The sequence below is a fragment of the Nerophis lumbriciformis genome, linkage group LG21 (genome assembly GCF_033978685.3).
Source record: "Nerophis lumbriciformis linkage group LG21, RoL_Nlum_v2.1, whole genome shotgun sequence".
Classification (NCBI taxonomy): domain Eukaryota; kingdom Metazoa; phylum Chordata; class Actinopteri; order Syngnathiformes; family Syngnathidae; genus Nerophis; species Nerophis lumbriciformis.
The window spans coordinates 13571480-13597500 of NC_084568.2; the positions used below are offsets into that span (position 1 = coordinate 13571480).

The window sequence follows — 26021 nt, forward strand, 5'->3', positions numbered from 1 at the left end:
TTGACGCCGTCAAGCATTTGGTGTTGGGTAATTTTTACCAATGACCTTTCAGAATCTAAGGGCAGCATGTACTCGTATGACCCAATGCAGACAACCTACCCTAGTCACGGTGCAAAAATAACAAATCTAACAACACAAAATGTCAACATACATAACACAAGCTGCTCACTGAACTTTGTGGATATTATGAAAAATGTCAATGCACTATAAAAAAAATTTAAAAACAAAAAATATATTAAAAGGACGCACAAAAAATAAAAAATTACACCCATTTAAATCTATTACAAAGCATGATGGGAAAATGCAAAACACTTTCTCCACTCTTATCCGTGTTTGGCGCATTTTAGCTGCTTGATATTTTTGATTGATTACAAAACTTTAATGAGGTTGTCACGGAAGTAAACACGGTAGGAGTTAAATTATATTAACTATTAATACATTATATTAATAAAATATATACACATATGTATAGGCTATAATATATATGATATAATATATATATATATAAAAAATTAATTACACACACATATATATATATATATATATATATATATATATATATAATATGTATATGTATGTATATATATGTGTATATATATATGTATATATGTGTGTATATATATGTATGTATGTATATGTATTATTAATACATAATATATATATATATATATATATATATATGTATATACGTACAGTATATATATGTATATGTATACATGTGTGTATATATATATATATATACATATATATATATATATATAGACATACAGTGTATATATAGTTAATTTACATGCAGTCGGATTTTGCTCCAATGCGGCCCCCAAGTCAAAAAGTTCAGACACCCCTGGTTTATGGCGTTAGTTTATCCCAGACATGGATACAATTACAATATGATACATCGCACAATTACAGTTTCTCAATACAGCATGTCCGAAAAAGGAGTAGGAAGAACCAAAGCTTATTTAATCCTACCCAGTTTCGTATCATAGCAACTACTAACATGTGTTGCTACTGATTCCGTAACACAATACCTAAATCAGTAAATAAACAAATCAGTAAATAAGTAAATATTTATTAATTACATAAATAGCAATAAATAAAGTAAACACAACTGCCAGGTTGCTACAGTATTTTTGAGCAAAAGTAGATTTAATAAAAAATCATATATATATATTATATTAATATTGTTTTTTTTTTTTTTTTTGGATTAATTAATATTTATAATTATTTATTTTTATACATTTTTAAAAATATGTTTTTATGCCATCTTCATGGCACCAGACGGAGCTTTTCTAACCTGTAATCTATACTGGAAAAGATTCATTGTAATTATTATATACAAATAATACATTGTGAGAATCGGTTTGAATCGAGAATCACGTTGAATCGAATCACCGCCCGGGAATAGGAATCCGATCGAATCGTTCAGCATTAGTGACGGGTGAATGGCACACTCACCAGCTGTATTGACGCTGCACTGATACTGTGTTGGTGTTTCATGATGGTCATCTGCTTGATTCAACCCAAATTGATTAGTCCCATTTGGATCCATGATGGTGATGAAACCCGATGTCATACGCGGGCACGCCACTCCTCCGACTTTTTTTTACTACGAGCTGTCACTTGTGAGAGAAAGAGGTGCTTCCCGATGAGCCCAGTTTGGCGCCTCGCTGTCTAACAACATGGCAGCTGTACATGATGCACACATGTTTTTCTCTTAAAGTGACACACGCATTGAGGCACCAGGGACACATAGTCACGCTTTGTTTCATACTGCTTCAGTGTTGTCTGAGCCATCACTACTAAGCAGCATAGTGGTGTTATTGTTGAAAAGGAATAAACTGCTGCGATAAAGACCACTTTTTTGTATTTCGGTTTCATTTAGTTCTTGTGTTTGGCGTTTTTATTACTGTATTTATGTCCTCCAGGTACAAGGTGAGTGACTTCAGTGTTAAATTAAGTATATTGTAGGAACCAATTTATACGAGAACCATTTCCACAGTCAATTTCGAAAGTGTAGTATTCAAAACATGAGATAACGTCGCACGTTTCTTGTGACGCAAACCGAAAATCTCTGTTGTGCTCGTCCACACGCAGGTTTTGAAACTTTCTGCTATGGCTGAAGTTTAAAAAACTCTCAATTTTAAAGAAAAAAACCTTTACATCGCAGTCTAGGAACGAAACTAATGCGTAACCCAAGGACTCTCTTCATTTTGTTGTTAGTTGTTATTAAAAACATGATTTTAAAGCGGTCATATTAGGGTTTTATATTTTATATATAGAGTCGTTGAGTTACGCATGTCTGTAAATTGTGTATATAAATGTGTACATGTGTATATATTTATATATGTGTGGCTATATACTAGAGATGCGCGGTTTGCGGGCACAACCGCGGAGTCCGCGGATTATCCGCGGATCGGGCGGATGAAATTTAAAAAAATTAGATTTTATCCGCGGGTCGGGTCGGGTCGGGCGGTTATAAATAAATAAATGATAAATGGGTTGTGCTTGGTTGAAATAAAAAATATATATATTTTAAATAGATTCAGGCGGGTGGCAGTTAAACCAATTCGGAAATATATATACATAGTTAAATGTTGTTACCCACATACGAAAAACGAGCAGGCACCTGCTGCATATGCCACAACAGAAGAAAAAAAAAAAAGAGATGGACACTTTTACGGAGCGGAGAAGGCCCCCGACGCCTCGCCGGGGTCCGGGACCGAGGCCCCTTCCCCCGAGAGGGCCCCACCGGGAGCCGTAGCTGAGGCGATCCGCGAGAAGGGCCCGACGCACGTCCAGGGTCACCACCGCGCCCACCGCACCGACACCCCGCCTCGTCCGCCTTCGCCGCGGCCGGCGTCACGCGCAGCAGGTAAGCAGCTTACCTGCCCGCCACCCCCGTGGCCGGGGGCTCGTAACAGGGGTCACTCCGCGCGCTCCGCCCGCGCAGCTTACCTGCCCGCCACCCCTGTTGCCGGGGGCGCGTAACAGGGGTCACTCCGCGCGCAGTGCGCTCACGAAAGGGGTGGGGCTCACCCTGGTTGATATAGACAGCAGCTAGGACGGTGGCCATGGAAGTTGGAACCCGCTAAGGAGTGTGTAACAACCCACCTGCCGAATCAACTAGCCCTGAAAATGGATGGCGCTGGAGCGTCGGGCCCATACCCGGCCGTCGCCGGCAGCGAGACGCGCTTGAAGGTGCGCTCAGCGCGGCTCCCATATGATTGCGCACTGGTGTGCGTCTGGGTCGTGACAGCGTGGCACGCGAATGTCTGTGCTGCATTGGATCAGTCTCCTTTCTTTAACAGGCAAAAGCTTTATAACCTCACTAATGCTTTGCATCGTCTATATTAGATATATAACAACGGGCGGGTGCGGGCGGATGGCGGGCGGATGCGGTTCTGATCAAATGTTACATCGGGTGGATGGCGGATGGTTGACGACTTTCTGATGCGGTTGCGGATGAAATAATTGCCTATCCGCGCATCTCTACTATATACAGTACGTGTGTATGTATATGTGATTGTATATACGTATATATGTGTGTATATATCTGTATGTGAATACATACAAATATATACAGTATGTTTTTGTGTGTGTATATATGTATATATGTATGTATATGCATGTGTATTATATGTATCTATACTGTATATATACAGTTGTGGTCAAAAGTTTACATACACTTGTGAAGAACATAATGTCATGGCTGTCTTGAGTTTCCAATAATTTCTACAACTCTTATTTTTTTGTGATAGAGGGAAAGAAGGGTGAGTAGTTGATGCCCTCCATGTGTTTTGCACTATAACTGGAGGATTGACAGCTTGTCCTTCCGCCGCGCCTCCTTTGCCCTCCGCGACAACACCATCACACTCCACGTCGCCGTGACAGAGTGCCGTGTTATTTCAGAGAGTGGAGGCAATAAAAGGTTATCTCCGCCAAACTTGGCTCGCCGAACGGTCTCCCCTTCTCTCCATCACTGATCTTTTCCCATCCAACCACCCCCCGCCCCACGGCCCCCCTCCACAAGTGTGACATTTGTCTCTCTTACTGTGAATCTCTTTCTGTCTCGCCATGGTGATATGTCACCTTCCTTGCTTTCCTTTCCTTATGTTCCTGCTGCTTCTGGCCCCTTTTCAATTTTTCATACAATTGAAAGACCCGTTTTAAAAATAGCCCCCCGTATCAAATATGTAGAGTACATTATGGCAGCGGGAGACTGAGCGAGGAGGGATGATCAATGGCTTCACAGATTCAAAGGAGAGAGACTCGCCGGGTGGTCCTGTGGCCATCCTTATACCATCCTTATATTTCTCAATGAACTAACTTTAGTCACATGGCTGAGCTCTGGCTGGGATTTAACGACGAATAAACTAAAGAGCAGCCTTGGAGCCATTTAATATAATCCAATCGGTAGGTTAGTCTCATTAATGTCGCTTCTATTGAGCTGGGCCTCTTCCACATCTTCCCACTGCTAATCCATCCTTGGGCGAGGGGTTTATTCATGTTCGCTTCCGTACTGGAATTCATTATTTTTCTCAACAGTAATGTCATGCAATTTAGATAGCGTGATACGGTGGAATCCGTTGAAATTGATCAACCAACTCATCAAGTCCTGGTTCACCGTGTTCTTCTTACGACTAAAAAGTGCCCACTTAAAGGGGACCTGTCATGCAAAAAAACAACTTTTCTTACATAAGTCCGGAAAATTTGAAATTCAACTATGGAGGTATGGCGGAGATATTTATAAAATGCCTTCTTTCATACTTTTTGAATTTAAGTAGTAGTAAATATAGTAGGGTTGTACGGTATACCGGTATTAGTATAGTACCGCGATACTAATGAATCATATTCGGTATTATACCACCTCTGAGAAGTACCGGTCCTCCCAACGCGCCCCGTGTTATTGCTGGTTTACAAGCATGTTCGGCAGTGCACAATCACAGAGTACTTACAAGCAGACACAGTGTGTAGACAGAAAAGGGAGTACGGACGCATTTTGGCTTAACAACTAAAGAGAAAGGTGAAGTTATAACACTGAAACACCCACCGGAAGACGTGCTTTAAGACATGGCTAGCTAGCTAGCGGCTAAAGTCCATACACAGTCTGCAGTGTTGTAGCTACTTCTAAATCACTAATGCTCGCCTCCATGGTGACAAATAAAGTACGTTTCTTACAAGTATCATCCCTGCAGGACGAGGAATAGCTAAACATGCTTCACTACACATCGTAGCTCACCGGCGTCAAAATGTAAACAAACGCCATTGGTGGATCTACACCTGACATCCACTGTAATGATGCCAAGTACAGGAGCGCACCTAGTCGATACTGCTATGACTACGTCAATATTTTTTGGCATCACAACATCTTCTTTCGTTTAAAAAAAAAAAAAAATTATATTATGTTTACAAACTCAGGAAATATGTCCCTGGACACATGAGGAATTGAATATGACCAATGTGTCATGGCGTGGATTTTTACGCAGCTTACTGCAAGGATTGTTTTCCCGGGATGCAATCGGACTTGACCGGACAAGGCTTGCAGGTAAAAACATGATTTAATCTTGACTCAAAATGACTACAAAACAAAAGGCGCACACAAGGCGAATGCACGAACTTGGCGCAGGGAACAAAACTAACACTTTACGTAAACTATGAACATAAAATAAACAATATATATTGTGGCATGAAAAGTCAAAACAGAGCAATGGCATGAGCAGAACATGACATGAACATCAGCATGAAACTATCAGCACGGAGCAAGAACAGAGTATCATACAGAATAATGTCGCCAGGACGACTCACTGGCAAAACAGGCTTAAATAATAGTTTCTGATTAAAACAGGTGCGTGAGTCAAACACATGAGACAGGTGAAACTAATGAGTTGCCATGGTGACCAAACAAGGGAGCGCAAAAACAGGAACTATGGAGTCCAAAACTAACAGAACATAACTAAACAAAACATGATCTAGACCACCGATCATGACACAATGTATGATCCTGTAACTACTTGGTATCGGATTGATACCCAAATTTGTGGTATCATCCAAAACTAATGTAAAGTATCAAACAACAGAAGAATAAGTGATTATTACATTTTAACAGAAGTGTAGATAGAACATGTTAAAAGAGAAAATAAGCAGATATTAACAGTAAATGAACAAGTAATCCATAATTCATAATCCATGTTTACAGTTTGTCCCTCATAATGTTGACAAAATAATAGAATGATAACTGACACAACATGTTACTGCATATGTCAGCAGACTGATTAGGAGCTTTTATTTGTTTACTTACTACTAAAAGACAAGTTGTCTAGTATGTTCACTATTTTATTTAAGGACAAACTTGCAATAAGAAACACATGTTTAATGTACCGTAAGATTTTTTTGTTAAAATAAAGCCAATAATGCAATTTTTTTTGTGATCCTCTTTATTTAGAAAACTATCAAAGTTCTGAAAAGTATCGAAATAATTTTGGTACCAGTACCAAAATATTGGTATCGGGACAACACTAAAGTATAGTATGTAGTATGATGGCAGTAGTGTATCCTTTATGGTGTGTTGGCTTAATCAGTTCAGTCTTTGCTGAATCTGGTATTTTGTTGCGCCCAAAAAGTGTCAACACTGTAAGTATTGTACTTACAACGCCAACAAGTATGTGCTCCAATCACTCTTTCACAAAAAAATAAGAGTTGTAGAAATGATTGGAAACTCAAGACAGCCATGACATTATGCTCTTTACAAGTGTATGTAAACTTTTGACCACGACTGTATATATTTAAAAAAAATAATAATGATAAAACAATATTTTTTTTCTTCTAATGCCTTCTCCAAGTCCACAAAGCACATGTAGACTGGTTGGGCAAACTCCCATGTCCCTCGGGAGGTCCTGTGGGGAGTGCTCAGAGAGTATGGGGTATCGGACTGTCTGATTGTGGCTGTCCGCTCCCTGTATGATCAGTGCCAGAGCTTGGTCTGCATTGCCGGCAGTAAGTCGGACACGTTTCCAGTGAGGGTTGGACTCCGCCAAGGCTGCCCTTTGTCACCGATTCTGTTCATAACTTTTATGGACAGAATTTCTAGGCGCAGTCAAGGCGTTGAGGGGATCCGGTTTGGTGGCTGCAGGATTAGGTCTCTGCTTTTTGCAGATGATGTGGTCCTGATGGCTTCATCTGGCCAGGATCTTCAGCTCTCGGTGGATCGGTTCGCAGCCGAGTGTGAAGCGACTGGGATGAGAATCAGCACCTCCAAGTCAGAGTCCATGGTTCTCGCCCGGAAAAGGGTGGAGTGCCATCTCCGGGTTGGGGAGGAGACCCTGCCCCAAGTGGAGGAGTTCAAGTACCTAGGAGTCTTGTTCACGAGTGAGGGAAAAGTGGATCGTGAGATCGACAAGCGGATCGGTGCGGCATCTTCAGTAATGCGGACGCTGTATCGATCCGTTGTGGTGAAGAAGGAGCTGAGCCGGAAGGCAAAGCTCTCAATTTACCGGTCGATCTACGTTCCCATCCTTACCTATGGTCATGAGCTTTGGGTTATGACCGAAAGGACAAGATCACGGGTACAGGCGGCCGAAATGAGTTTCCTCCGCCGGGTGGCGGGGCTCTCCCTTAGAGATAGGGTGAGAAGCTCTGCCATCCGAGGGGAGCTCAAAGTAAAGCCACTGCTCCTCCACATCGAGAGGAGCCAGATGAGGTGGTTCGGGCATCTGGTCAGGATGCCACCCGAACGCCTCCCTCGGGAGGTGTTTAGGGCACGTCCAACCGGTAGGAGGCCACGGGGAAGACCCAGGACACGTTGGGAAGACTATGTCTCCCGGCTGGCCTGGGAACGCCTCGGGATCCCCCGGGAGGAGCTGGACGAAGTGGCTGGGGAGAGGAAAGTCTGGGCTTCCCTGCTTAGGCTGCTGCCCTTGCGACCCGACCTCGGATAAGCGGAAGAAGATGGATGGATGGATGGCAATATTTTTTTTAAATTAAATTAAAAAAATATGCTTTTAAACATCGCAACTATTGCCATACCTTTCTGAAAAAGCTTCTGCGACGATCACACCCACAAAAAGGAATGTGAGATCCGGTTGGGGGATTGCATGGTGACATTTCCTTCAAAAGGTCTCGGCTTTGTGCGGCGGTAATTGTCTGCTGCCCTCGATCACAAAGCGACTAATGATCGGCGCGCTTGTGTGCACGTAGATTTACATGTGCCAGGCCCTTTCGCCGTCATATAAGCTCAACAGGAGAACACAATCACTCAAGGCTGTAATGATGAATAATGCAACAATAGACTCCCCCTGACATCCTGTCCAGCCTGCTGTACACGCACGCACACATGCAGGAAAACACATTATTACGCGCACAAACACATGCTGTCAGTGAAATGGTGTACCCCTTTAATACAATTAACAACAATGGATTGCCAATTAGTGCCAGACCGTGGCTGAGGGACCATGCTGCTGGTTATCCGTTTGCTGTCAGTGTGTGTGCATGGGGAGGAAGCTTGAGGCAGGTTAGGATTAGGAATGGAGTATGTTGTTTTTGTTGAGGTCGGCTTGTTTTTAGATGGTCAGAAACACAATAATGCAAAGAAGGGAAATTCTGGGACCTGTGCGTGCATCTAAGATTTTAGGTAAGACATTATTTTTAGTGACGGAAAGAGGAAATACATTTTTTTAAATGTTGTTATTGCCATATATACATACACACACGGTGAGCCCGGTCCTGGGGGTCCTGTCGCTGGCCTGTGGTCCCTTGTTCCCTGGGCACCGCACCTGCTGTTTTAGGTTAGGCTTTCTAGGTGGTTGGGGCTGTACTTTGGCTTCCACACATACTGGGAGACAGATATATTGTACATACAAACATATGTACATACGCAAACACATTCATACGTACATTAATCAATCAAAACGTATTTATATAGCCCTTAATCACAAGTGCCTTACAAACCACATCGACATCTTCGGTTCTGAAACCACATCCAGGCAACAAAAAAAAAACCTTCAACGGATGCCTCCTGGCGGCCTACCTGGCTTGTCCGGGAAACGACTATAAAAATCTTTAAGCAAATTCGGGTCAATAATAAAGTATTTAGAAATCCTTGAACGCTCCTCCGGGCCGTACCCCTCCCAGTCTACTAGGTATTGGAAACCCAGTCCCCTTCTTCTCACATCCAGGATTGTGTTGACGGCAAATGCCGATTGACCTTCGGCCAGCCTGGGTGGAGGTGGTGGTACTTCTTGGGAACTGAGCAGACTAGAAAAGACAGGCTTGACGCAGGACATGTGGAAGACAGGATTGCATTTGAGAGATTGATGAGAGCTGTTTATGATCTTGATGATAGGGAAGGGTCCAATAAACCTGGGGGCCAGTTTCTTGGACTCTGTATCCATAGGCAGGTCCCGGCATGATAACTATACCCTTTGTCCCAACTGGTATTGTTGGTATGACGGTTGGCCACTCATTGGTTCCTAGGAGACATCCTATTCAACGCAGCCCTCGTGTCGCACCATGCTTGGCAGGCACAGGTGTGGGTTGACAGACGGTACGTTGGAGTCTGATTCCATTGATGGAAAAACTGGGGGCTTGAACCTATAGGCGACGTGAAATTGTGACAGACCAGTGGCGGAGCTAATGAAGGAATTGTGTGTGTGTGTGTGTACTGAATCCATGGGGCGGTATAGCTCGGTTGGTAGAGCGGCCGTGCCAGCAACTTGAGGGTTGCAGGTTCGATCCCCGCTTCTGCCATCCTAGTCACTGCTGTTGTGTCCTAGGGCAAGACACTTCACCCACCTGCTCCCAGTGCCACCCACACTGGTTTAAATGTAACTTAGATATTGGGTTTCACTATGTAAAGCGCTTTGAGTCACTTGAGAAAAAGCGCTATATAAATGTAATTCACTTCACTTCACACTTCACTTTTCAGACCAAGTTGAGGTTTGCTGATGACACATGCATTGGATGGCTGCCTCCAGGTCCTGGTTGGTCCGCTCTGTCTGCTCATTGCTCTGTGGATGGTAACCAGAAGACAGGCTAGGGTAACTAAGGATAGGTGCAGACGTAACCAACTTTTTCAGTTTCAAAAATGCGGCGCTAGCTTCAGACGTCCAAAAAAAGACCTTAGTGGAAGTCAGCTTAGTCAGTGGCTCAGCAACGCGGCTAATATTCCGAATAAACCGACGGTAAAAATTTGAGAAGCTCAGGAACCTTTGAAGGTGCTTCCTGGAAACTGGTGTGGGCCAATCTACCATCGCTTTGACCTTAGCGGGATTGGGCCTATGTTTACCCACCTCCACAATAAAACACAAAAAGGGGATGGACGCCGAATGAAACGAACACTTCTCAGCCTTGACAAATAGTTTGTTTTCCAGTAAATGTTGGAGGACGAATCGGACTTGTTGAACGTGTTCGTCAAAAGTTGAGGAATAAATCAAAGTATCATCCAGGTAAACTAAAAGGAAACGCCCTGTCATGTCCCAAAAAATATCATTAAGGAAAACGGCAGGTGCGTTAACCAGATACTCGGAATGCCGGAGGGAGGTGTTGAGCGCAGTCTTCCATTCGTCCCCGTCCCAGATGCGAACAAGATGATACGCGTTACGTAGGTCTAGTTTGGTAAAAAAAAAAATTCCGACCACAAAGGAGTAAACGCTGAGTCTGAGAGTGGAAGTGGGTACTTGTTCTTGACTGTTATTTGATCAAGAGCGTGGTCACAATGTCTATGCAAGGATGTAGTGACTTGTCCTTCTTCTCAACAAAGAAAAACCCACAGCTAATGGCGTGTCTATATACTCCTCTAGCGCCTTGAGTTCGGTGTTAGACACCTTGTACGTGCAGGTAGACGGCAACGTGGCTCCGGTTAGCAACTCAATGCCACAATCATAGGGACGGTGGGGCGGGGGAAGAGATAGGGCACGGTCTTTGCTAAAAAACGTTTTGGGATCATGATAGTTGAACGGCACGTTGGACAAGTCTATGACCTCAATAAGGGATGTATTTAGCGGTGTGTGTGGACCAGCAGCTGAACGGAGACAATGTGTGTGGCAGCTAACACTCCAATTAACAATAGCAGAACGTGGCTAATCGATGTGCGGGTTGTGCTTGTGCAGCCAGGTTAACCCCAGAATGACGGGCGCGGAACGAGAGGTTTTTGGACCTGTTACTGAAGTCTCTGGTACTTGGTGCTTAGCAGCTTTTCTTTCAGTTGTTTCCTTTCTTCTATTTTTTGCAATGTTCCAGGTGTTATCCATTTATTGTTGCTTTTCTTCTGATATTTCTAAGATTTTGGTTGCTGCTTCAACAAAGGTATTCCTAATCACATCTCACTTGGTGTTAACAGGGGTATCATCTTCTGTTACATCGGCAAGTGCTTGAAAGCAATTCCTAACCTCGAGCACGAACTGCTGTTTAGTCCTTGGGCACTTGAGTTTGGTGGTGTCAAGCTGTTTTCTTTGCTGGCTCTGTTTCGGTTAGTTCAGTGGTGGTCACTGAATACGTGGGCACCACGGAAAACTCTGACATCTGTAAGTGACCACCGCCATTTCCCACTGACGATAATATGGTCGATCTGGTTGGATGATCTTCCATCTGGTGACCTCCATGTGAGCTTATGCATTGTCTTATGGGGATACCTCCAATGACACAGTTGTTGTTAAGACAGATGTCTTATGGGGGTACCTCCAATGACACACTTGTTGTTAAGACAGATGTCTGCAAGACGTTCACCGTTATTATTCATAACACTGCAGCCGTATTTTCCCATGGCTCTTCCGTAGTTGGTGTTATCCTGTCCTACTTCGGCATTCATGTTTCCAGTGATTAAGTGCATGTCATGACGAGGGACTTTGGATATGACTTGGCTTAGATGTCCGTACCATTCATCCTTCACCATGTCATCAGCTTCATTTGTTGGCGGTCAACACTGAATGATGGTGAGCTTGCAGTGTTTTGAATTGAAGTGGGCTCTTCTTTGTCACTGATAGGCTGGCTGCCAATCAAGCATGGTGTTAACTTGCTCCTTGGCAATTACAAGGGAGTCTTCTCATGTCCGGACTACAGGATGGTTGAACCGTCGTTCATCATTCGGCATCCAGATCTAGTCCAGCGGCACTATTAAAATTTATCAACACACACAGAAGCACTTAAAATTGGTACCGTTGTGTACCGGTATTGATTCCCAGGTATTGGGACTTGGCACCGTATCGGTCCAAATGTTCAAGTGTAAACGGTACCCATCCCTAGTGGGCTTTAATTGGCCTCAAGCATCATTAAGTCGTACGCAAAGGTGTCTATATGGTTCGTAGAAACATATTTACCTAGAAGTTGTTTATGCTCTCGTTACGGTAATGTTTGATTTGTAAATAATAATTCCTACTTTGCGGAAATACATTTACTACAACCATGCCGGGAACCGATTAACCGCATTAAATGAGGGTTTAGATGCAACCAATAGGACGCATGATTGTGTCGGTGCAGTGAGGATGATCAGCTGCAGAAGGTTAATTTCAGTTCAGCCAAGTGTTCCTCTTCCTTTAATAGGATTGAAGATCTTAAATGATAATCGTTATCATAACCTCTGTGTGGATGGTGTGTGAGGTTTTAATTGCCAATGTGTGATGTCAGGCCTGGTGTCTATGCAGTGCATTAAGGTTTATCTCCTGGCGGCAGAGAACTCGGGACACATTTCGTCAAGGGGGTGCTAAATTAGTGCCGCGTCTTCCCCACAACGTCAATTAAGAGCGCCTGGATCGTTCAAGCAGGACGTGACTGGCCGTGTAAAAAAAAATTGCACCACTTTCCCACGTCATTATGTTTTGTGTTTTTGTGTCCATCTTGTTGGGCAACATTTGCACTCTTGATTTGGCCGCCAATCAGCTGAGTCAGCTAATTGATTGGCTTTTGACGGAGAGAGTTATAGCCGAGAGAGTTTAATGTTTGGAGATGTGAGATAACTTCCTCTGCACGCAGTAAATAACAAGTCAAGCACAGATCTGCAGGCCAAAGACCCTTGTCCTTTGAGAAGCGGTAGAAGACGTAGTCTTTAGAACCGCTGCAAGGCCATAGGGCTGAGACGTTTTTGTAGGCCCCCGCCCTCTGAATTTGCAGTGTCAATACAAACACTGTAATATTTAGGTCAGGGGTGCCTTCACTTTTTCAGCAGGCGAGCTACTTTTCAAATGACCAAGTCGAGGTGATCTAACTCATCTTGAGCTTATACACATCTACAAAACCCAAAACCAGTGAAGTTTGCACGTTGTGTAATTTGTAAATAAAAACAGAATACAATGATTTGCAAATCCTTTTCAACTTATATTCTATTGAATAGACTGCAAAGACAAGATATTTAATGTTGTGACGCGGGGCTTGGCATTGTCTTGCTCAAATAAGCAGGGGCGTCCATGATAACGTTGCTTGGATGGCAACATATGTTGCTCCAAAACCTGTATGTACCTTTCAGCATTAATGGTGCTTTCACAGATAGAACACTTTACATAACTGAGGCATTCCTCAAGGCACCCCTGTTTTTGGAAACTGTGGACGTCGTGTCCTCTGGAACAAAGAGGAAAAGAACCATCCGGATTGTTTTAGGCGCAAAGTTCAAAAGCCAGCATCTGTGATGGTATGGGGGTGTATTATTGCCCAAAGAATGGGTAACTTACACATCTGTGAAGGCACCATTAATGCTGAAAGGTACATACAGGTTTGTAACATATGTTGTCATCCAAGTAACGTTATCATGGACGCCCCTGCTTATTTCAGCAAGACAATGCCAAGCCACATGTTACAACTGCGTGGCTTCATAGTAAAAAAGTGCGGGTACTAGACTGGCCTGCCTGTCGTCCGGACCCGTGTACCATTTGAAAATGTGTGGCGCATTATGAAGCCTAAAATACCACAACGGAGACCCCGGACTGTTGAACAACTTAAGCTGTACATCAAGCAAGAATGGGAAAGAATTCCACCTGAAAAGCTTCAAACATTGGTCTCCTCAGTTCCCAAACGTTTACTGAGTGTTGTTAAAAGGAAAGGCCATGTAACGCAGTGGTAAAAATGCCCCTGTGACAACTTTTTTGCAATCTGTTGCTGCCATTAAATTCTAAGTTAATGATTATTTGAAAAAAAAAATTAAGTTTGTCACTTCGAACATTAAATATCTTGTCTTTGCAGTCTATTCAATTGAATATAAGCTGAAAAGGATTTGCAAATCATTGTATTCTGTTTTTAATTACGAATTACACAACGTGCCAACTTCACTGGTTTTGTACTTAAAAGGAGGGAAACTATATAAACAAACTGCTGTAGGTTGAAAAATAATGTTTTATCACGTATTCTCCAAGTTAACGGGCACATTCCACTATATTAACACTTGTTGAACTCAATTATCCTATAATTGGTGTCCTAGCCTACTTTAATAAAGGTTATCCTATCTGCTCACGTATTCTTCACACCTGCAATTTAAAACTGCATAAATCTGAGCCACTTTAATTTACTCAGATTATGCATGCAGGGATGCATTAATGCACACATTTGCATAGGTTGAAGTGTAAGGCTCCAATTGTACCGCCACTTTAGCGGCCCCAATGACGATTAACAACCAGTATTATTTCATTGCATAATGGCCAGAGGTGGGTAGAGTAGCCAGAAATTGTACTCAAGTAAGAGTACTGTTACTTTAGAGATTTATTACTCAAGTAAAAGTAAGGAGTAGTCACCCAAATATTTACTTGAGTAAAAGTAAAAAGTATGTTGTGAAAAAACTAAAGTACTGAGTAACTGATGAGTAACATACACACTCATATTATATATACCGTATTTTCCGCACCATAAGCCGCCCTGGGTTATAAGCCGCGCCTTCAATGAACGGCATATTTCAAAACTTTGTCCACCTATAAGCCGCCCCGTGTTATAAGCCGCATCTAACTGCGCTAAAGGGAATGTCAAAAAAACAGTCAGATAGGTCAGTCAAACTTTAATAATATATTAAAAACCAGCGTTCTAACAACTCTGTTCACTCCCAAAATGTACGGTAATGTGCAAATGTGCAATCAATAAGCATCAATAACTTAATGTTGCTCGAACGTTAATGTCACAACACACAAAATAAACATAACGCTCACTTTCTGAAGTTATTCTTCATTCATAAATCCCTCGAATTCTTCTCCTTCGGTGTCCGAATTAAAAAGTTGGGCGAATACGGGATCCAAAATGGCCGGCTCCGTCTCGTCGCAGTTCTGTGAATCCTGCCTTCCGGAAAGCTCGGACCACAGTTGTGACCGAAATATCCGCCCAGGCATTTACGATCCACTGGCAGATGTTGGCGTATGTCGTCCGGCGCTGTCTCCCTGTCTTAGTGAAGGTGTGTTCGCCTTCGGTCATCCATTGTTCCCACGCCGTTCGCAGTCGTGCTTTAAATGCCCTGTTGACACCAATATCGAGCGGTTGGAGTTCTTTGGTTAAATATTGCCTTAAGTTTAAATTCTGCGTTATACGCGTGTCGCTTAGTAGGAGCCATTTTGTGGTCTTTACAGATGTAAACACACAAATGAAATGAAACGCAATATCCGGGGGCTTCTTCTTCTATGGGGGCGGGTGGTTGCTTACAGTAGAAGAAGAAGCGCTTCCTCTTCTATGGGGGCGGGTGCTTACCTTGGCGGTTGCTTACCATAGAAGAAGAAGCGCTTCCTCTTCTACGGGGAAAAAAGATGGCGGCTGTTTACCGTAGTTGCGAGACCGAAACTTTATGAAAATTAATATTTATATTAATCCATATATAAGGCGCACCGGGTTATAAGCCGCACTGTCAGCTTTTGTGAAAATTTGTGGTTTTTAGGTGCGGCTAATAGTGCGGAAAATACGATATATATATATATATATATATATGTATATATATATATGTATATATATATATACATACATATATATACATACATATACATTGATATATACAGTATATAATTTATATGTATTTATTTTGCTGTTTTTGTTTACATGTTAAAGGTGTTTTAATGAATATACATGCATGTTTAACATATAGATTCCTTTCTTTAATGAAGACTAGAATATAAGTTGGTGTATTACCTGATTCTGATGACTTGCGTTGATTGTAATCAGACAGTCGTGATGATAACGTCCACGTTTTCAAATGGAGGAGAAGAAAAGTTCCTCCTTTCTGTCTAATACCACATGAAAGTGGTGGGTTTTTGGCATCTTATTTGTCCAGCTTCCATATTCGTTTTTATACACTTTACAAGAAATATATTGGCGTCAAACTCCGTAGCTTGCTAGCTTGTTTGCGCTGGCTTTCGGAGACTCTTGTTTTGAAATCACAGGCGCGATGGAGCGGCACTTTTATTGTGAAGACAGGAACGTCCTCATGTGCGGTCAGTCTTTAGGCTTTTGACGGGATGTACGGTTGAAATAAAACAGTATCTTTTTTCCTTCACACTTTTGATTGATTGATTGGAACTTTTATTAGTAGATTGCACAGTACAGTACACATTCCGTACAATTGACCACTAAATGGTAACACCCCAATAAGTTTTTACACTTGTTTAAGTCAGGTCATGTGACCACCTGGCTCTGTTTGATTGGTCCAACGTCACCAGTGACTGCATCTGATTGGTGGAACGAAGTGAAACGTCACCAGTAAGGCAGGCACCTTGAAGGTCTGTCTGACAGACCACAACAAACAAAGCGTGCATTAACAGATCGATAAAAATTAGTAGCGAGTAGCGAGCTGAATGTAGATAAAAGTAGCGGAGTAAAAGTAGCGTTCCTTCTCTATAAACATACTTAAGTAAAAGTATAAGTATGTTGCATTAAAACTACTCTTAGAAGTACAATTTATCCCAAAAGTTACTCAAGTAGATGTAACGGAGTAAATGTAGCGCGTTACTACCCACCTCTGATAATGGCAACATTAGATGCGAAATGGCTGGTAGTTTAGTTAAGTCACCTCGGTAAAGGCAATAATTATTGTCTGCCATGTCACTATCACACGTGTAAATTTTGAGTAAAATTACCGCGTCTTGTTGAATACTGGGATTTGAAGTGTATTTGTTTAAGCTCCTGAACCACTACACACAAGGGGGAAATTTGTCAAAACATGCAACCCTACTGTGTCTACTGTGCTATTTTTTTATGACAAACACACCACATGGTGGCGCTGTTATTAGCCCCTAAAGTTGGAGTCAGATTGAGCCACACACACTAACTCCAGAGCGTTTATTCCAATCACCGTAAAAATTGGTACATCCGTTTCGGGGACCGACGAGCACATGCATGTCAAATTCAAACAGGATTGGTTGGAAGACATGGCCACTGTATAGGAAAATCTATTTGCAGGTGCAACTAATTGTTCATAAGTCCATTCGTCTAATGATGATATAACTTTGAGGATATACATTATGTATTACAAAACCCAAAACCAGTGAAGTTGGCACGTTGTGTTAATCGTAAATAAAAAACAGAATACATCCATCCATCCATTTTCTACCGCTTGTCCCTTTTTGGGGTCGCGGGGGTGCTGGAGCCTATCTCAGCTGCATTCGGGCGGAAGGCGGGGCACACCCTGGACAAGTCGCCACCTCCTCACAGGAGCTGTAATAGCTGCAAAAGGTGGACCGACATCATATTGAACCCTATGGGTTAGGAATGGGATGGCACTTCAAGTTCATATGTGAGTCAAGGCAGGTGGCCAAATACTTTTGACAATATAGTGTATATTGATGCATGGTTGGTTATGGATTAAATGATCCAACAATTGCGAGAACGACTTTTTACCGTCAATATCGACTGCTGAGTTTAATTTTTTAAAGGGGAACATTATCACAATTTCAGAATGGTTAAAACCATTAAAAATCAGTTCCCAGTTGCTTATTATATTTTTCGAAGTTTTTTTCAAAATTTTACCCATCACGCAATATCCCTAAAAAAAGCTTCGAAGTGCCTGATTTTAACCATCGTTATATACACCCGTCCATTTTCCTGTGACGTCACATAGTGAAGCCAACACAAACAAACATGGCGGAAAGAACAGCAAGCTATAGCGACATTAGCTCGGATTCAGACTCGGATTTCAGCGGCTTAAGCGATTCAACAGATTACGAATGTATTGAAACGGATGGTTGTAGTGTGGAGGCAGGTAGCGAAAACGAAATTGAAGAAGAAACTGAAGCTATTGAGCCATATCGGTTTGAACCGTATGCAAGCGAAACCGACGAAAACGACACGACAGCCAGCGACACGGGAGAAAGCGAGGACGAATTCGGCGATCGCCTTCTAACAAACGATTGGTATGTGTTTGTTTGGCATTAAAGGAAACTAACAACTATGAACTAGGTTTACAGCATATGAAATACATTTGGCAACAACATGCACTTTGAGAGTGCAGACAGCCCAGTTTTCATCAATTAATATATTCTGTAGACATACCCTCATCCGCTCTCTTTTCCTGAAAGCTGATCTGTCCAGTCCAGTTGGAAATGCATCTGCTTTGAGTGTCACAGGATATCCACACATTCTTGCCATCTCTGTCGTAGCATAGCTTTCGTCGGTAAAGTGTGCGGAACAAACGTCCAATTTCTTGCCACTTTCGCATCTTTGGGCCACTGGTGCAACTTGAATCCGTCCCTGTTGGTGTTGTTACGCCCTCCGACAACACACCGACGAGGCATGATTTGACTCGGTGTTTGAGAAAATGGCGGATTGCTTCCCGATGTGACGTCACGTTGTGACGTCATCGCTCCGAGAGCGAATATTAGAAAGGCGTTTAATTCGCCAAAATTCACCCATTTAGAGTTCGGAAATCGGTTAAAAAAATATATGGTCTTTTTTCTGCAACATCAAGGTATATATTGACGCTTACATAGGTCTGGTGATAATGTTCCCCTTTAAAGATTTCTGCTTGTGGTGTGCCTCCGGATTTTTTCAATGGAAAAAAATGTACCTTGGTTTAAAAAAGGTTGAAGAACACTGCCCTAGTTTATCGCAGTTAATTGATTCCAGTTTAATGAATGTCCACAAAGAAAGAAATGGATCATTTGTATAGCGAGAGATTTAGTGGAAAAAAAAGCCGTTTACGACTTTCTAAATATGTTTTTCAACATAAAAAATGCTATTTTCAAGCCTTCATCACTTCTGAGTGAGGAAGGACCCCACTAGACCGCAGTCAGCCCTTTAGCCCCCAGCGTCCTACACCAGTGTTATTAAAGACCTAATGGGGCCACAAACACAAATATTGTTTAGGTCTACAAACGACAGATTAAAATCATCGCTCCTAAAAACGAGATTTTTGGTGTCATTATGTTCCCCCGGCGACTTTGATGCACCGCTTTTAAAAAGCACATATGTAAGATGGGACGTCTTCGGTGTCACTGCGGATGGAAAAGGTCAGAGTCGAGCGATGTCGCGTGTTGGCGGGCGCCTGTCGGCAAGGCAACCGCTCTGTTTGCTAAAAGCATGTCTTCCCCGACACTTAATCAGACACGCACACGGATCGTTAAGGTGGAAAGGGTCAGGCACTCGTGGTGACGATTGATCGATACATACGTGTCTCAACGCCGCTTATTCGAACAGGTTTCTCGTGAACCTGCCAGAAGGCGGGCCATCATGTGGGGGGGGATGGGGGGGGCAAGTATATGCCCCAAACTGGCCATATGGCACCAACATGGTCCCCCAGGAACAAACCGTATGCTGTGACCATTCCTATTTGCTTCCTTGTGGCGTTCATTTAGCTACAATCTTCACTGAGTCGTGTCACTGTACCAATGCACCAATTCCCTTTTGGGAATCCCCATTTGAACCGATACGGTACCAACTTCTGGTAAGTGGGAAACGATACCGGTACTTTCGTGTGTGTTGATCAGTGTTCGGAAAATCACTCTTAAAAAGTAATCACTAGGGATGTCCGATAATGGCTTTTTTGCCGATATCCGATATTCCGATATTGTCCAACTCTTAATTACCGATACCGGTATATACAGTCGTGGAATTAACACATTATTATGCCTAATTTGGACAACCGGGTATGGTGAAGATAAGGTCCTTTAAAAAAATATATATATAAAATAAGATAAATAAATTAAAAACATTTTCTTGAATAAAAAAGAAAGTAAAACAATATAAAAACAGTTACATAGAAACTAGTAATTAATGAAAATGAGTACAATTAACTGTTAAAGGTTAGTACTATTAGTGGACCAGCAGCACGCACAATCATGTGTGCTTACGGACTGTATCCCTTGCAGACTGTATTGATATATATTGATATATAATGTAGGAACCAGAATATTAATAACAGAAAGAAACAACCCTTTTGTGTGAATGAGTGTGAATGGGGGAGGGAGGTTTTTTGGGTTGGTGCACTAATTGTAAGTGTATCTTGTGTTTTTTATGTTGATTTAATAAAAAAAATTTAAAAAAATAAACAATACCGATAATTTCCGATATTACATTTTAAAGCATTTATCGGCCGATAATATTGGCAGGCCGATATAATCGGACATCTCTAGTAATCACTTAAAGTTACCCGTTATTTTCCTCAAAAAAGTAATTACGTTGGCTTAAATGTAACTTAGACGTTGGGTTTCACCATGTAAAAGCGCTTTGAGTCACTAGAGAAAAGCGCTATATAAATATAAATCACTTCACTTCACTACATTACGAACGGAATTACTCTTTGATAAATGTAATTAATTACTAAGTTAAAGTTAAAGTTAAAGTACCAATGATTGTCACACACACACACACACACACACACACACTAGGTGTGGTGAAATGTGTCCTCTGCATTTGACCCATCCCCTTGTTCACCCCCTGGGAGGAGAGGGGAGCAGTGAGCAGCAGCGGTGGCCGCGCCCGGGAATCATTTTTGGTGATTTAACCCCCCAATTCCAACCCTTGATGCAGAGTGCCAAGCAGGGACGTAATGGGTCCCATTGTTATAGTCTTTGGTATGACTCGGCCGGGGTTTGAACTCACAACCTACCGATCTCAGGGCGGACACTCTCACCCAGGCCTGGGCATTTATTTTGACTCGGGGGCCACATTTAGAGAAAAAAACGTGTCTGGGGGCCGATATATCTATCTATCTATGTATATATATATATATATAAATATGCACACGCACACACACACACACACACACACACACACACACACACACACACACACACACACACACACACACACGTCTTAACACTAATACAAAACCAATAATGTCAGATTGAATGCTAAAAACGTTATGACAGACCGCCTTAAAAAAGGGGATGGAATTTTACATTTTCTACTGAATGAGACACCCAGAAAGTACGTGACAATAATGTGGGATTTACAATATTAACTATGAAGCATAAAACACTGAATATTGACAACATATGAGCGTCGATCCTCTTTTACTTCTAACACAACGAAAATGCAACAAACACGGCGAAACATGAACGTGAAGAGTAAAAAAACCCACCTACAATCTGATATAATATCACTTTTATTGCAGAACTTTGTTGTAAAAATCTCCTTCCACGTCTGTCCCTGACACCCACATTTCAGGCTCTAGAAACACTCTGTGGAAACGCTCCCCACCCACACTGCTTGGTGCCTCGTGGCTTACATTACCATAGAAACTAATTAGATGACCATAGTAACTAAATGGCTTTGGCTTTGCATAGTAGAGTTTTAACGTGCACTTAAAGATGTAGCAACCAACTGTAGTTACTGACAGTGGTTTTCTGAAGTGTTCCTGTGGTGATATCCTTTACACACTAATGCCGCTTTTTGATACAGTACCGCTTGAGGGATCGAAGGTCCGTGATATCATCGCTTACGTGCAGTGATATCTCCAGATTCTCTGAACCTTTTGATGATATTACGGACCGTAGATGGTGAAATCCCTAAATTCCTTGCAATAGCTGGTTGAGAAATGTTGTTCTTAAACTGTTCGACAATTTTCTCTCGCGTTTGTTCACAAAGTGGTGACCCTCGCCCCATCCTTGTTTTGTGAATGACTGAGCATTTCATGGAAGCTGCTTTTTATACCCAATCATGGCACCCACCTGTTCCCAAATAGCCCGTTCACCTGTGGGATGTTCCAATTAAGTGTTTGATGAGCATTCCTAATTTTTCTCAGTCTTTTTTGCCACTTGTGCCAGCTTTTTTGAAACGTGTTGCAGGCATCAAATTCCAAATGAGCTAATATTTGCAAAAAAAAACATAGTTTTTCAGTTCGGACATTAAATATCTTGTCTTTGCAGTCTATTCAATTGAATACAAGTTGAAAAGAATTAACAAATCATTGTATTCTGTTTTTATTTACCATTTACATAACGTGACAACTTCACTGGTTTTGGGTTTTGTATATCGGCACTCCATGGTACCAATTTTTGGTACTTTTGTGTGTGTTAATAGTCCAAGACCTTAGATGGCAGTAGTGTATAGTTTATGATGTGTTGGCTAGACAGTTCAGTCTTTGCTGAATCTAGCCTGTTGCGGTGCCCTAAAAAGTGTTAATACTGTAAGTACTGTACTCATTACACACCAGCTGTTTGATTGTAACGTGCATCTTAGTTGTAGTTTGGAGGTAGTGAAATCGCCGTGTAAAAACACCAATGCTAATTAGTACCTTTGTGTTTTGCATCACAGGGCTATTTCCTGAAATGTTTAATTTAAAAGAAATAAACAAAATAAGTCTTATCAATATAATAGTTTAGGTTCTCGGGAGAATGAAACCATTTAAAGTCTACAATTGATCTAGTGTGCATGTTTTTGGAATGTGAGAGGAAGCTGGAGTACTCGGAGAGAACATGCATGCCCAAAGAGGGATTCAAACCCTCAATCTCTTGACTGTGAGGCCAGCACACTAACCACTCGGCCACTGTGCTGCCCACAGGGGAAAAAATTGTCCCCAAAATGTGTGATCTTAGACTTAGACTTCCTTTTTATTGTCATTCAAATTTGAACTTTACAGCACAGATAGGAACGAAATTTCGTTACATAAGCTCATGGTAGTGGTAGTGATAAAAAAGCAATAAGGTGCATATATAAATAAATAAATAAATAAATATATATATAAAATAAATAAATATATTTAAATATATATAAATAAATATCTTCATTCTAAGCCAAAAAAAAAAAGGTTTTGTCTTGCTAAAAATGACCTTTGCAAAACCAATCAAAATAAATATTGAAAATACTGCAGTCTGTTAATGTCTTCTTGCAGCTGGTGTTTAGCACCGCGTGCAATTTTCTACGAGATGCGAACGGCGGTCAAAGCGTCGGTGATGAAAAGTGACGGCGTCGTGTGAAAAACTAAGCTCAGCGCTCCTCATTTATCTTGCGCTAATGACTCAGCTGACAAACGCGAGCGGACAGATTAATGACCAGTGAACATGTTAATGTGCCAGGACACAAAATGAGTGCTTCAAAGAGACACTTGATGAAAATAAAAGTGGAACAGGCTAAACAAGAGACTTAACAACATTAGCAACCTTAAGTGGCTGCCAAAGGAGCTCGTTTTCCAAAGGTGTTTTTATAAATATATATACTGTATATATATATATATATATATATATATATATATATATCCATCCATTTTCTACCGCTTATTCCCTTTGGGGTCGCGGGGGGCGCTGGAGCCTATCTCAGCTACAATCGGGCGGAAGGCGGGGTACACCCTGGACAAGTCGCCACCTCATCGCAGGGCCAACACAGATAGACAGACAACATTCACACTCACATCCACACACTAGGGCCAATTTAGAGTTGCCAATCAACTTATCCCCAGGTGCATGTCTTTGGAGGTGGGAGGAAGCCGGAGTACCCGGAGGGAACCCACGCAGTCACGGGGAGAACATGCAAACTCCACACAGAAAGATCCCGAGCCCGGGATTGAACCCAAGACTACTCAGGACCTTCGTATTGTGAGGCAGATGCACTAACCCCTCTGCCACCGTGAAGCCCCATATATATATATATATATATATATATATATATATATATATATATATATATATATATATATATATATATATATATATATATATATATATATATATTAGAGATGTCCAATAATGGCTTTTTTGCCGATTTCCGATATTGTCCAACTCTTTATTACCGATTCCGATATCAACCGATACCGATATATACAGTCATGGAATCAACACATTATTATGCCTAATTTTGTTGTGATGCCCCGCTGGATGCATTAAACAATGTAACAAAGTTTTCCAAAATAAATCAACCCAAGTTATGGAAAACAAATGCCAACATGGCACTGCCATATTTATTATTGAAGTCACAAAGTGCATTATTGTTTTTAACATGCCTCAAAACAGCAGCTTGGAATTTGGGACATGCATGAGGAGGTTTGAGGGGGCGGGGGGGGGTTGAGGTGGGGGGTAGCGGGGGGTGTATATTGTAGCGTCCCGGAAGAGTTAGTGCTGCAAGGGGTTCTGGGTATTTATTCTGTTGTGTTTATGTTGTGTTACGGTGCGGATGTTCTCCCGAAATGTGTTTGTCATTCTTGTCTGGTGTGGGTTCACAGTGTGGCGCATATTTGTAACAGTGTTAAAGTTGTTTATACGGCCACACTCAGTGTGACCTGTATGGCTGTTGACCATGTATGCATTGCATTCACTTGTGTGTGTGAAAAGCCGTAGATATTATGTGATTTGGCCGGCACGCAAAGGCAGTGCCTTTAAGGTTTATTGGCGCTTTGTACTTCTCCCTACGTCCGTGTACACTGCGGCGTTTTATAAAGTCATAAATTTTACTTTTTGAAATTAATACCGATCATTTTGAAACCAATACTGATAATTTCCGATATTACATTTTAAAGCATTTAGCGGCAGATAATATCGGCAGTCCGATATTATTGGACATCTCTAATATATATATATATATATATATATGTATATATGAGAGAGAGCGAGACACACCGTCGCTTTTTGATGCAGTACCGCCTGAGGGATCGAAGGTCACAGGCATTTAATTTTGGTTTTCAGCCTTGCTGCTTACGTGCAGTGTTTTCTCCAGATTATCTGAACCTTTTGAAGATATTACAGACCGTAGATGGTGAAATCCCTACATTTCTTGCAATAGCTCGTTGAGAAATGTTGTTCTTAAACAATTTGCTCACGCATTTGTTGACAAAGTGGTGACCCTCGCCCCATCCTTGTTTGTGAATGACTGAGCATTTCATGGAAGCTGCTTTTATACACAATCATGGCACCCACCTGTTCCCAATTAGCCTGTTCACCTGTGGGGTGTTCCAAATAAGTGTTTGATAAGCATTTCTCAACTTTCTCAGTCTTTTTTGCCACTTGTGCCAGCTTTTTTGAAACAATGTTGCGGTCATCAAAATCCAAATGAGCTAATATAATACAAAAAATAACAAGGTTTTTCAGTTCGAACGTTAAATATCTTGTCTTTGCAGTCCATTTAATTGAATATAAGTTGAAAAGGATTTGCAAATCATTGTATTTTGTTCTTATTTACCATTTACACAACGTGCCAACTTCACTGGTTTTGGGTTTTGTACACTCAGCACCACGTCTTGACAGAAATAACCGTCATTTTTACAAATGTATTAAAAATTTAAAACTCAAAAATCACATGTGCATAAATATTCAGACCCTCTGCTCAAGACTTTGAGGCGAGGATTAGTGATTTAGAAGTAGCTAACTTCACCTTTATCTTTAGTTTTTAAGCCAAAATGCGTCCGTTCTCCCTTTTCTGTCCACACACTGTGTCTGCTTGTAAGTACTCCGTGATTGTGCGCTGCCGAACATGCTCCTCTGCTCGTAAACCAGCAATGACACGACGTGACGACAACGGGAGTGCGGGGTGGGGGTTGGCGGACCGGTACTTTTCAGAATATGATTCATTAGTATCACGGTACTATACTAATACCAGTATACCGTACAACCCTACTCTCCACCTTAAAATACCACATCAATAACACCACGTTTTTAAAAGTGTCTGTTTTTAATTCTTTTTTTTTTGTTGTTCTATTGGTGTCATTATTGACTGAA

General features: G+C 41.7%; 1 protein-coding gene across 1 annotated transcript in view; it reads left to right on the forward strand.

The window, feature by feature from the left end:
• The window catches only part of kcnn3 (potassium intermediate/small conductance calcium-activated channel, subfamily N, member 3), a 230554-nt gene that overhangs the window by 178871 nt on the left and 25662 nt on the right, over window positions 1–26021 (forward strand). The window lies entirely within an intron of this gene.